The sequence below is a fragment of the Elgaria multicarinata genome, chromosome 5 (genome assembly GCF_023053635.1).
Source record: "Elgaria multicarinata webbii isolate HBS135686 ecotype San Diego chromosome 5, rElgMul1.1.pri, whole genome shotgun sequence".
Lineage (NCBI taxonomy): Eukaryota > Metazoa > Chordata > Lepidosauria > Squamata > Anguidae > Elgaria > Elgaria multicarinata.
The window spans coordinates 111,634,933-111,649,279 of NC_086175.1; the positions used below are offsets into that span (position 1 = coordinate 111,634,933).

Below are 14,347 nucleotides of genomic sequence, written 5' to 3' on the forward strand. Positions count from 1 at the left end.
GGCAGGGTCAGCCTTTGAGTCTTCCACGTCTATTCTGAAGTAAACTAATTGCCATATTGTCGCTGCTGCTGCTGAAGTGAGTGGGGGAATAAACCTATAACTTTATTGCCTTAAATAGTGCCTATCGAGTCACAGTTAGCCATGAAGCAGTGTTAGTGCTATTGGTAATGAAATTTAAAAGGTTCCAAGATCATTTTGATTTGTATTTTAGATAACACGCTAAGCCATGGTAAGGCTGCTAACCCTTTTGCAGCAAATGGTTAGTGAGCGTGATTTAACCATGGTTATTTTGCCACCAAGGCTAGGAATGGTTCACATGACATGCTAAATCATGGTTCACATGACAAGCTAAGCCATAATGTTTAGCTCAAAAGGCTTAACCATCATGGTTTAGCGTGTTGTCTGAACAGAGTCACTGGTGAATATCTCTTATGAGGTCCGTTTGCCACTACATAATCATTTCTGAAATCCATGGAAAAGAATGGATTGGTTCCACATTTTCCTCTCTCAAACCCTGGTTGTGGTACTGATTCTACAACTTCTCACTGTTGAAAACAGTGGTATATTCGTACCATACCCATGACATTACTGTATTTTATTTATTTGCTCACTTGTTTTTTTACCACAGCATCCATTCTATGCTATTGTAATTATTATGGGTTGTATCCCATGTTAGTCCTACTTAAGAGTACACCCATTGAAATGAATCGGACTTCATTTAGACTACCATGGGTTAACAATCCATTGGAAACAACCCTGTAAGACATGGGGGGGCAATTCTGGAGGGTCCAGGGGCTATTTCCACCCACCCAGCCCTGGAACCCTGTTTAGGCTACACACACAGCCCACTGATAAAGTGGCTGCCAGCAAAACATTGCCAAACTAGTTTTAATGCCCTGGGGGAGCATAATCCTGATGGAACACCTCTCCTGACATGAACCTACCCATGCACTATGCTCAATATCTAAGGTCCTCCTCCGGGTGCCTACTTCGAGGGAAGCTCAGAGGATGGCAACAAGGGAGAGGGCCTTTTCGGTGGTGGCCCCCCAACTGTGGAATAATCTCCCCGATGAGGCTCACCTGGCGCCAACATTGTTATCTTTCAGGCACCAGGTCTAGACTTTTCTCTTCTCCCAGGCATTTAACAGCATATGCGGAGTTTTATTGTCTGTTTTTATGGTTTTAAATTTTGTATATTTGTTTATAATGTTCATTGTTTTAATCTTTGCAAACTGCCAGAGAGCTTCGGCTATGGGGCGGTATATAAATGTAAATAATAATAATAATAATCTTGCATTAACACAAGGTACACACTCCTGATTTTAAAGGAGAAATGTGACTTTTTTCTTGCCACTGTCAAAATCCAACAGCAGTTCAGCGGTGGCAATTTGGAGGTGTCTGGCACAAAAAAAGACCAGGGAGTGAAAGCTCCCCATGTGTTGCCTACCCCTCTTAAAAGACCACTTGTTTTGTGTCCATTCTTTACTGAATTGTTGCACCCTGATCTAGCTAGATACCGTAATGCTTCCAGAAACAGGATTCCATATCTGTGAATGCAATTTCGTGTGTGTGTGTGTGTGTGCTTCCAGTCCTCAGCTGTCTTCGTGGTGCCACTTCCCTCTTAAACCCCACGGTTTCTCTCTTCTAGGGTGGCATTGGGTAAACCTGATGCTAAGGAAGGAACACGGGGTTTCTGGGAGCCATCCAGGTACCAGAGCCTCCCCCACCCTCTTCCTGGTGGAAGGCGACCAATCGCCAGTCACCTTCCACCAGGTACCGTCCCCCAGATTGGCCCCAGGGCGACGTCATGTGGCAGAAGAGCCATACTGACTTCACTCCAATTGAAACAATCAGGGTAAATCCTTGACTTTTTCAATCTGCAGCTTCACGGGAAAGCCCCGCAGTGGCTGTGAAGCTGCACCTGCGTCGTCTAACTGACAACGGGCTTTCCCTCGCGTACAGACAGCCCCCTGGGTGTTGTGCAGATGGAGCCCTTTTTAAAAAGTGGAAGCCCTTCTAATCAGCTCTGGAGTGGGAGCAGGGAGTTGGGGAGGTGCGAGATTCATTCTCATCCCACCCTCCCTAATCCAAAAGATCTCAGCTCTTTAAAAACAGCTTTGCACGTGCAGCTCCAGCTGTTCCACATGCGACGTTTTGGATCCCAGCCTTTGTTTATGAAGCCATCTTGCTCATTGTCACCTGGAAGGCCGTGTGTGTGTGTGTGTGTGTGTGTGTGTGTGTGTGTGTGTGTGTTCCTTGTCTCAGTGTGTGTGTGTGTGCGCGCACGCACGTGATCAGCTTCCCCCAGACACACTGACTTACCGTTTTGGCATTCCGCAAATCCAACTGCCACGCTATGATTTATTCCTAGAGTGTATGTTTTCCTAGCCTTTTATTTCATTACGTTCTCTTTCCAAGCCCTTTCATCTACAAGCCTTTTCTTTCTAGGCTCCCCCCACCCCCATTCTCAGAATGCTTGCAAGCAGACAATATGGGGAGTCCGTGCCGGCCCCTTGGCCCATTCCCCTTCCCCCGAGGATTCCCCCTCCTCCCCTTCCTCCACGGCAGATTTGTTTTTCCTCCTTCCTAATTGCACCCAGGTTTTCTGGGTGGTCCATCTGCAAACTAGATAATGGTGGAGTGTCTCGGCCTGCCTGAAGTTGATGTGTCATGCATATGATGAGGCCTCTTGAGTACCTTCTGAGAACTGTTCTGTCTTTTATCGCCTTGTTTGTGTCCTGGCTCTTTCACACCTGCTTGAAAACATGTGCTTGTCTTTTCAGAAGGGAGGTGATTGGAAAAAGCAGCACACTGGGAATTTCCTGATGGTGCAATCTGTCTTATTTGGATACCCTTTTTTTTTAAAAAAAAAAAAAAATTAAATCACAATATATGATACTTTGATTCTAACAATTCTCCTCTGCTGGGAACAATCCTTTGATAATAATGCTTTTTCCTGTTTAGCATGAAATTATCCAGTGAGAGATGTGTGTAACCTAGAGTGGTCAATTACAAATTAACCCCCCCCCAAAAAAAAAAACAGGAAATGTATCACCAAAATAGAGGACAAAGGAGGACGCAGAATTGCATAAACTTGGCATGAAGCTGATTGGTGGGAGATTCAGGACAAATAAAAGGAAGTACTTCTTAACACAGGGCACAGTTAAATTATGGAATTCACTCCCACAAGATGTAGTGATGGCCACCAGTTTGGATGGTTTTAAAAGAGGGTGAGATAAATGTTTGGAGGAGAGGGCTATCAATGGCTACCAGCCCTGATGGCTATATTTTGCCTCCATTATCAGAGGCAGTAAGCCTGTGTGTACCAGTTGCTGGGGAACATGGGTGAGAGGGTGCTGTTGCACCCGGTCCTGCTTTGTTGGTCCTTGGCTGACAGCTGGTTGGCCACTGTGTGAACAGAGTGCTGGACTAGATGGACCCTTCTTATGTGTAGAGAGGTGAATTTGGAAATAATGGCTGTAATTTGAATGGGAATCCAGTACATTCCACCATAGTGAGGAAGACTGTGATCAGGTGACCTGTGGGCAAGCTCAGTCTGCTGTGCATTTCAAGGCCCCCGCTGCTCTCCCGTCTTGGGGCACTTGATCTTTAAAACAGACTTGGACTGGACAGTCCTTCAAAATAGAGGACTGTCCACTGCCAGTTCTCCAAAATAGAGGGCTGCCCTCTGTAAAGTAAGACACATCACCTGTAGGGTAATCACGACTGACTTGTTTCTAATGTGTGGTGAATAAATATATGCAGTTATAGTAGCACAGAGGCATCCTCCTCTGAATTTCTTCTGTGTTGATGTTCGTGCTTCTTGGGAAGTGTGAAGGTTTGAGGCCTACTGAGGCTACTCAGGCTTAGAGGCCTGGTGTTTTCTGTTGGGAGGGAGTATCCCTGAGAGGAGTAGTTTCATTTCTCCAGTTAGGATTCATCTCCCGGTTAAGCTTCATTTCTTCTCTTCAGTTTCATTTCTTCAAGGTTGAAACAGTACTTTCTGTTTTGGGGAAAGCAGGTATAAAAGAGTGAGAGACCAGAGCCAGAGAAAGACCAGAGCTTAAGGAAGGAGCAGAAAGATGCAGCTTGACAAAGTTTAGGTGAAGCTTAGGGTAAAAGAACTTGCATTTTTGCCACTTCTTATTTTCTTTTAATGCCTTTTGTATCACTCAGCTCTATTAAGTAATTACCTTTAGTTGTAATTTGCTTGTTTTAATTCGTAAACTGTTATGTTAAGCCACAAGTGTCCGGAGTGTCACTCACCCCACATCTACAGCCCTAAACCCCTATTCCTGGGAAGGGGAAGGTTAAAAGAAGGATGGTGGGACTCTTAAGGAGGCAAGAGATCCTTAAAGAGTTGCTTAGGGGGTCCAGGACACAGAAGGAACCCTGACAGGAGGATTCGTGCTAGCAATCCCCACTAAGAGTTTGCTTTGTTCAGGCAGTTGTGGAAGATAAGCAGCCTGTCTTCAGGATCCCCTATAGTTTGCTACTGGATCTTTTTCTGGTGGAGTGCAGAAGTAAGACTCAGGTTCATGCACCTTCCCCCATAGAAGAGTGTAGAACAGGGGTGGGCAACTTGTGGCCCTCCAGATGTTTTTGCCAGCAACTCTCATCAGCCAGTGGTTACAGGGTTGAAGGCCAAAACATACAGGGGGTCACAACTTCCCTACTCCTGGTGTAGAACCTTCAATGTGGGCTGAATGTGTAGTTGCGTACACCTATAGACTTAAGTTATGTGACCCTTCCACCTTGTTTTCATAATGGGCAGATTGCATGATCAGATTGCATGAGACTGGAAGTCACTCCTACCGCTCTCTACTTCTACACAGGGCATACTCTCAACGCGACCTGGTGCCCTCCAGTTGTTGTGGACTTCGTTTCCCATCAGCCATAGCCAGCATGACCAAAGGTCAGGAATGCTGGGAGTTTTAATCCAAAATATCTAGAGGACACCAGATGGGATCAGGCTGCTCTAATGATACATGATGCAACAGCTTTGCTGAAGTTAAGCTGGCCTGGGACTGTCGAGACCTGGATGGGAGACTGTTGAGGAAAGCCATATACTGTGATGGAAGACAGATGGGATATGAATGTTCCAAACAAATAAATGCTGGGGCAGTGTGGGAACTGGCCCTAAAAGAGTCCATGATTAGCTCTTTTGTATATGTGCCTCTTCTACGATAGAGCATTTCTTGGACAAAAATACACCACCCACCCCCAAATGCACATGTGAAGTTACTCTAAGTTTTGTTTGCCTCCTGTAACTAAAACTATCTCCAACGTCACAGTCAAAAGGCGCTGGCATTTTATCCGGCTCTTTGATTTCCATCAGGCACAACAAACCTGATCTTTCTTCATTCACGGTTTAAAACCAGCGACCCTCTCAGTCTCCGCAGTGTCTCTGGCCAACACGGAGCAATGTTGTGGCGGGGATTCTTTTTCATCTAAGTGCTTCTCGCATCCAGTTACTTTGTGGCTTCAGTAAAAGGAGCCGCATGACCAGCCTGGCAAGCTCCCTTATTTATCTTCTCTCCAGTTTTTTTTTCCTTGGTGCATGAATACAGATGCCTATCTGGTCACTCCAATAGCAGTATGTTGCCCCCTCCCCAAACATACACCGTTCAGCAAGAAGCCTTGCTGACACACATAAGTGCTCTACAAGAGAGGCCCGCAAAGACACACAAGGGGGAAATTTAAGGTACATCTGAATCACATCCTTCCTAGGGTGGCCATGTGTCCTCTTTTGCAGAGGACAGTCCTCTGTTTGAAGGCATCTTTTATTTGAAGGTTTGTCCTGTGCAAGATAAAGAACCATGAAAACTGTTGGCCATCAACTGTTGGCCATCAGCGGCTAGCACCAGGACAGCAGAATGAACAGGCAGGCACATAGGTTCTTTTCTTTTTCCTAAAGCTTTTAAAACTTGATGTTGTTCAGACTTTATACTGTTAGTTTTACCCTACCCTGTGCCTGTTTACCCTACCCTGTGCCTGTTTGCATTCTCTTCCCCTCCTTATTGTTTTACTATGATTTTATTAGATTGTAAGCCTATGCGGCAGAGTCTTGCTATTTACTGTTTTACTCTGTACAGCACCATGTACATTGATGGTGCTATATAAATAATAATAATAATAATAATAATAATAATAATAATAATAATAGGTCACCTGGTCACAGCTATCCACATTATGGTGAGATATACTGTATTTCTATTTAAATTATAATAATTATTTCTAAATTTGCAGCTAGATGTGGCGATGAGCACCAATTTGGATGGATTTAAAAGGTTGTTAAATTCCTGGAGGAGAAGGGTATCAGTGGCTACTAGTACTGATGGCTATATGCTAACTCTAGTGTCAGAGGCAGTATGCTTATGTAGGGTGACCATATGAAAAGGAGGACAGGGCTCCTGTATCTTTAACAGTTGCATAGAAAAGAGAATTTCAGCAGGTATCATTTGTATATATGGAGAACCTGGTGAAATTCCCTCTTCATCACAATAGTTAAAGCTGCAGGAGATATACTAGAGTGGCCAGATTTAAAAGAGGGCAGGGCACCTGCAGCTTTAACTGTTGTAATGAAGAGGAAATTTCACCAGGTTCTCCATATATACAAATGACACCTGCAGAATTTCCCTTTTCAATACAACTGTTAAAGATACAGGAGCCCTGTCCTCCTTTTCATAGGGTCACCCTAGCTTATGTACACCCTAGCTTATGCTGGGGAACATGGGCAGGAGGGTGCTGTTGTACTCATGTCCTGCTTGTTTATATCTTGTGGGCAACTGTTTGGCCACTGTGTGAACAGAATGCTGGACAGGGTGGACCCTTGGTCTGATCCAGCAGGGCTTTTCTTACGTTCTTACATATAAAATATACCATTTGACCATGTGTTAGCACACATCTAAACCTAAAATAACCTTACTCAGATGGATACATCACCTTCTGGCAGCAATGTGAGGTAGACTTCTGCATGTTTCAACTTGCATGCATAGAAATGGCACAAAACCTCGGCTACACGTATTGTAGTGTTTCCAAACCCTCCCATTACAATGTGAGACAATAAAGAGGTCTGTCAAGTAATCCACAAAAATTTATTCAGCAAATAAACATCTCTTTGCACCTGAAGAGAGTGTAAACACTAGGAACTTTCCTCTGGACTAAAACTTGGCTGACTAAGCTAGACAGTTGTCCTTTCAACAAAAGGGAAGGTCTTTTCCCTGAGCCACTTTACTTCAAGGACGGTTCCTCTGAAGAAGCCTTTGGTGAGAAGCTAGCTGATCTGATAAGTTCTTGCCTTCTTTAAGCTTCGCCCATTTGAGTCTGAAGCGGACTCTGGGATCGGTCAACGCAGAAGTCTCTTTCCCCTCTGAGGAAAGCTGAGTTCCCACAGACTTTGAGTTGTTAGCATTTTCTCTGATAAAGTCCGGTGAAGATTCATCCCTGGCTACTGAAGAGCCTGGGAGAATCTCCTCTCCCACTTTCTGTGTCGGCTGGTACTTTTCTAGTCCTGTTTCTTCTGGTTCAGAATCTGATTCTGATTGAGAGCCTGGAATGCCTTCCCCCACACTAAGGGAACAGGCCTGATCATGACACGTATTGGGACTGAGCCACCACAGGCACGTGTCAGAGGGGAAGCCAGACTATCCCATTATAGGCTGCTCAAGATACATTCAATATACCACAAGAGGAAATTTATAGTCCACAAGGTCAATCTGACCATGGTCCTGCATGCAGTACATCTCAGGAATTTTTCCAGTTTAGACATACAGCTCATGTGTTTATGTTGCAATGAAATAACACCTTGAACCTGACGGGATGGGGTGTGCAGTTCTCTGGTGAAGGCCACACAGAAATTTTAAGACGGGGTGCAGAACCTAAGACCCAGGGGCCAAATCCAGCCCTCCCAAGTTTCCCCAAATGGCCATGCACCTTTTCCCTGACCACCAGTCATTATGTGGTTCCTTGGCTATTATGCAGGTTTTTCCACATTCTAAAAGGTCAAAAAGGCTTACATTACTGGCAGTAAGAAGTTTAAATTAAAATATGCTGGGTGGGTGTGTTAGTTTTGGCTCCCATCGTTTTGCCTTCAGCCCAGCCCACCAGTGGAATATAGCCCCAGAAAGTTTCTCTGAAATGGAAGTAGGCCCTCAGGCTAAAAGAGATTCAGCACGTCTCCACTGAGGACGTGCCTAAACTGTTTTAGCCTTGGAGACTAGACTCACTATTTCAGCACTTCCAGTTCTTACAGTTGAAAAAAGGATGCTTCAGCCAGGCCAGGTCTTCTAAGGGGATCATCAGACAAGTGTTTTATCACACACTCATTACTGCCCACTCGTAGTTGTTCACACATCCTTTAGATGATGCCGTTTGCCTCCTGCATGCCTCCCACTCATTTTTCCGTTGCAAACACACACACCCCGAAAATCTGACATTTTTAAAAAATGGAACTTGCCATCATTTCCTACTGTGTGCAGGAAAAACAGCATAATAACACTCACTGAATGGGCCATGTGGTCATTGCTGCTTCCTCTTTCTCTCCGTGTGTAAAGAGATCGTAGCTATTGTGGGACAGCAGCAGGTGACCTTGGCAACAGTAAGGAAATGTGAGAATCCCCCCATCTGATGACACTCTAAGGCCTAATCTACACCAAGCAGGATATTGCACCATGAAAGCGGTATATAAAAGGCAGGAGCCACACTACTGCTTTATAGTGGTATTGAAGTGCACTGACAACTGTTGGGGCCCATTGACACATACCATATACCACTTTCATAGTGCTATATCCTGCTTGGTGTGGCTCCTGCCTTTTATATACCATTTTCATACCACTTTCACAGTGCAATATCCTGTTTGGTGTAGATTAGGCCTAAGTCTGACCGTCAGGAACAAACAATGTGGTCCAAACTGCTTGATAAGAGCAGCTGACTAGCCTTCTATCCTTTCTTTTCCTAACCATTTTTTGGGGGCCTTTCTTTTCAATGACAGTATGGAGGCTTTCCTATAAGCTAAAATAAATCGACCTCCCAATGCTGACTAAGACTACAATCCTATACTTGTTTTCCTGGAAGTAAGCCCCAAATGGAAAAAAAAGGAGCACACTTTCTGAGTAGGCATGTATAGGATTAATCTATTAGTTGGTGTTTAGAAGGAACAGTTCATTACTTAGCTTAATTCCGAGAGCTGCCACTTCACCGCAAAACATAAATTAAAATCCAACATATGTTAGCAAATCGGAAACCTTTTTACTATTGTTATTAATTGTATTTTGGGGTGGGGGAAAGAACCAGAGGAACACTAAAAGGCTCACAACAAAGTTAAAGTAGGCCATGCGTCGGCCTGTATTTCACAGTGAAAATGTGCTTATTTCACAGAACAATTTGCATATTTAATGGGGAAAATTGCTTATTTCATGGCATAGCATTAATAAATACAGAAAAGCCTGATAGCATTTTTTTTTTTAAAAAAAAAAAAAAACTTTACTGCCCCATGAGAGCATTTCCCTGTCTAACCCAACACTTCCTTTTTCTCCTGGTCTTGAATTACTTTATCCCTTTTCCAGCAAGGTCTCGGGCTGCTGCTCTAGCCACTGGCTGCCCTGATTCCAAGTAACCGCTTACTTAGAAGTAAGGTGTACAAACTTATGCATGGTGTGGAGAATGTGGATAGGGGGACATTTTTCTCCCTCTCTCAAAATATTAGAACCCAGGATCAGCCATTATGCATAGTTCAATTATGGAATACACTAACACAAGTTGTAGCGAGGGACACCAATTTGGATGGCTTTAAAAGATGGTTGGATAAATTCCTGGAGGCAAAGGCTATCAATGGCTACTAGCTCTGATGGTTGTGTGCTATCTCCTATATCCGAGGCAGTAAGCCTGTGTGCACCAGTTGATTGGGGAACATGGGTGGGGATGGGTGCTATTGCACCATGTCCTACTTGTTCATCCCTGGCCGACAGCTGGTTGGCCACTGTGTGAACAGAGTGCTGGACTAGATGGACCCTTGGTCTGATCCAGCAGGGCTCTTCTTATGTTCTTAAATGAGTACGAGTAATGAGCAATGAGTAATCAGCAGCACTTTTGCCTGTTCCTATAGGGCTTGCACAGGAGAATTTCCCCAGCAATTGAGCCCTCTTTGTTCAAAATGATCCGTGAGTATTCTGTAACATTGCTCACAAATCATGTCAGAGCACAGATTCTAAGTTGCCGTCCTTGTTAGGGGTTAGAGCAGAGCCTGAATATTTAAAAACCCAGTGGATGCAAGCCGTTTCCCAGGGTGTGCCTCCGATGTAAGGGAGGCTCCTGTATCCATCCACTTTAACCTCTTCTTCTGCCTGAGCCCTGCTTTTGCCATCAGCCAATTAGTGAACTCCGGAGGACATTCTGGGTCAAGCTGCAGCAAGTGCCTGGAATCCTCATTAACGCTAATTAGTGCTTGGCAGGTTAATTGGTGGTGAAGCTCATCTTTTTTTAATTACTCCAACGAATAAGCCAGTGGGACCCTGTGGTCAGCTTTGAATTATTCTGTTTGTTTTGATGCTCTTCATCTGAATGTGTAAAGACAGATGTTTCTCGGCCAGGCTTAGGGACTTTTGGGGAAGGGAGGAGGAAGGACTCGAAGACAAAGAAGCTTTTCACGACTGTTAATTGGGGGCTTAGCTGATGCCCTGGAACAATTATTCCCAGCCCTCCCCGCTTCCTCTGTAAGATGGAAAAATGCATCATTTGGCACTACGAACAGGAAATATGGTTATTAGAAATGATAATGTGACATCTTAGGGTTTTCCTTTCTCCTTTGGAGACCCGTCATATTTAACGAGGTATTTGAGTATCCAGGAATGATCAGAAGATGTTTTGGACAGTAGTGGCCGAATGGCTGGTCGCAGAGCTGCATGTCAAAAATGGTTGACTTTCCGAAACCTTTTCATTAAAAAAAAGAAGAAGAAAGGACAGTGCCAGCTCCAGGTTTTTGAGATTCCTTGCATAAGACACCATCAATGCCCCCTTTCCTCAGTGAATCTACCTTTTCACCAGCTCCTATTGCTTCTCCTCCTCTTCCTTATCATTGCTATTGCTTGCTTGCTTGGCAGACAGAGAGATAACAAGCCAGAAGGCAGTGGCATCTGCTGCTGCTACTACTTCTCTCCATCACTTTTGTCTCAGCCAGAATGAGAGACTGGTAAACAAGCAGGTTGCAATGGTGAGGAGGAGGAGCAACTCCAGAGGGGGGAAAAGGGTCCTGTTAGTGGGCCGCTGCTGGGGTGTGTGTGTGTCCTTGGCTAGAGCCCAGCAATGCCGACCCTTGATACTGGCCCTGAAAAAGAAGAAGAAGGATGCTCCCACATCCTTCTTTTAAAGTCCTCCTGCATCACTGGTTTCTCTTCTACCTCTCATAGAAGTCATCCAGCCAATGATGCAGGTCTGCTGTGTTTCATATTTCCAGTTAGAAGCTAGTTCGGAGTTACAGTTTTTCAGCTGGAGTCTCAGTAGAGTTTATGGAAAGAGCAACATTGCCGGAGCTTAAGAACGTAAGAGCAGCCCTGCTGGATCAGACCAAGGGTCCATCTAGTCCAACACTCTGTTCACACAGTGACCAACCAACTCTCAACCAGGAACCCACAAGCAGAACAAAGGTGCAACAGCATGCCTTTGGGCCCATTCGATGGACAGCAAAAGCAGAAAGATCATAAGAACATAAGAAGAGCCCTGCTGGATCAGACCGAGGGTCCATCTAGTCCACCACTCTGTTCGCACAGTGGCCAGCCAGCTGTCGACCAGGGTCCAACAAAGCAGGACATGGTGCAACAGCACCCTCCCACCCATGTTCCCCATCAACTGGTGCACACAGGCTTATTGCCTCGGATACTGGAGGTAGCACAGAACCATCAGGGCTAGTAGCCATTGATAGCCTTTGCCTCCAAGAATTTATCCATCCCCCTTTTAAAGCCATCCAAATTGGTGGCCATCACTCCATCTTGAGGTAGTGAATTCCATAATTGAACTATGCGCTGTGTGAAGAAGTGCTTCCTTTTATTTGTCCTGAACCTCCCATCAATCAGCTTCACTATAGGGATATCTTTTTGGTGACCTTAGCAATATATCGGCTGCATTCGGATGGGTGCTCGTCCTGCCCATGCGTGTGCCATCCGCACAACCACCATTTGCTATGCAGGTTGGTGTGTTGTGTGAACCCAGCAAGTGGCACAGCTTCATACCCACCCTATAACCTCTACTGCACATTCAGACGACACACCTACCTGCGCTGCAGTACAGGGAATAATGGAAATGGTGGTTGCACCCAAGGGGGCAGGGGAAGCAGCTGGCTTCCTCTGCCCCCATGGGCTGGGTTCTGCCCCTGCTGCGATCGTCCAAATCCAGTCATCATTTCCACAGGCTGAGCTGTCTGTTGCACTGCATTCACCATCGTCCACACTGAGCAAGAGGAAATTGCTATGCTGGTGCAGGGGGACATCGCAGGCGGTTCTTCTGTGGCATCTTTGTTCCTGCTTGCCTTGTACAGGTTGTGCAGACAAAGCAGGAGCAACAGGCACCCTTTTGGGCTGGTGTTTTTGCCGTGCCTGTGGGAAAAAAAGCCGTTACAGTTTGCATAATATCCTGCAGAGGAATTAGCGTGTTTGTGTTGGCTTATCCGCTGGAGTGGAAATGCCATGGATTTGGGGCACTGCAATCATCCTGGCATGCCTTGCTAAGAATACTTCTGTATTATGTTTACTGTTCTTTTCAGGGGGAAAGGAAATTATATACTTTACCCACTTAGTGAACAAAAGAAAAGTCCTGCTGGATCAGACCAGGGGCCTGTCTATCCTGTTTCCCACAGTGGCCAACCTCTGAGAAACCCACAAGGAGGACATGAGCGCAGCTGGTATACAGAGGCGTAATGTCTCTGATCCTGGAGGTAGTACGCAGTCGTTATGCCTAGAAGCCATGGACAGGCTTGGTCTCTATGAATTTGGCTGATTTCCTTCTAAAGGCAGCTATGTCACTGGCCATCATTACAACTTGTGGCAGCAACTTCCATAGTTTAACTACGTGCTGTGTGAAGAAGTGCTTCCTTTTGTCTGTCTTCTATCTCCTGCCATTTAGCTTCATGGGATGACTCTGGGTTCTAGCACTGATAGAGAGGGAGAAAAACTTCTCTGTATCCACATCATCCATGCATAATTTTAACAACCTCTATCATTTTCTCCCTTACTCCATTTTTCCTAAGCTAAACAGTCCCAGAAAGGAGTTGTAACTTTCCCTCGTAGGAGAGTTGTCCCATCCCTCCTGATCACTTTGGTTGCCCCTTCCAGGCTATACAGTGGCCAAGGTCACATGTATCATGGGTTGTCATTACATGTGAACCCTACACTATGCTTTAACCATGGTTTGTTAAATACAATCACCCCAGGAAGAAAATCCATGAGTAATTGTTGGGTTGTGAACTCTAGGTCCAACCAAAGATTCAAAGGCAACCCACAATTCAAGAACAACCCATACTCAAGCCATACTTTTGAGTTGTCATTACGTGCGAACCAGGTCAATATCTTTCACAAGTTTATCCCAGTTCAGAAGTGCCTGCCTCTTGAAGCTTTGCAAACACCACTAGGCTGCTGGTGGCTTTTCTCTGATCAATGTGGCCCTTGATTTGTATGCATGGTGTAAGCTCCAGAGAATTGACTAGACTTGATGCCTGACCCCACAAATGCACTGTTGCTCATCGAATGAGTTTTCATTTTAGACTCTTAAGATGCAGTCCTATGTATGCTTAGACAGAAAAAAGCTGGAGAATGCTGGGAGTTGTAGGACATTTTTTTTTCTGTCTTAACTTGCATAGGATTGTGCCTTTAATGAGCAAGAGAGCTAATGGGTCCTGGGTGGGACTGAATTGGGCCATGCATAAAAAGAGAAGATGTTTCGAATATAGGATTTCCCTGCCTTAATATATAGCATATAATGAAAAGAGAGAGAGGATATTTCAAAAATATATCTGGAAATATTCTTGGCACAGTACATCAGAGCAGGACTGCGTACGGGTATTTTTAAAATGAGATTTTATTTGCAATTATAAGAAAAACAAAAAAGAGAAGGGAGGGGGCAAAAGCAGCAATGGAAAAAGGGAGGAAATGACCCCCAAAAAAGCCTATCCATTCACAACAACCGTGCACAACACCACTAATAAAAAAGGGGGGAAATTCGATACTCCTATTTAAAATATATACACTAATATAAGTAGCCCATGTATCTAAATAAGCATCCAGACGAAATAAACCATTGTAGAATATACACTCAAATTGACTGTGTACAAGTATGACAGAATGACTTCATGTTGCCCTTT

At 44.8% G+C, this 14,347-nt stretch overlaps 1 protein-coding gene across 1 annotated transcript in view; it reads left to right on the top strand.

The window, feature by feature from the left end:
• ATP8A2 (ATPase phospholipid transporting 8A2) overlaps positions 1-14,347 on the top strand; it is a 464,367-nt gene that overhangs the window by 439,201 nt on the left and 10,819 nt on the right. The gene's annotated exons all lie outside the window — the stretch shown is intronic.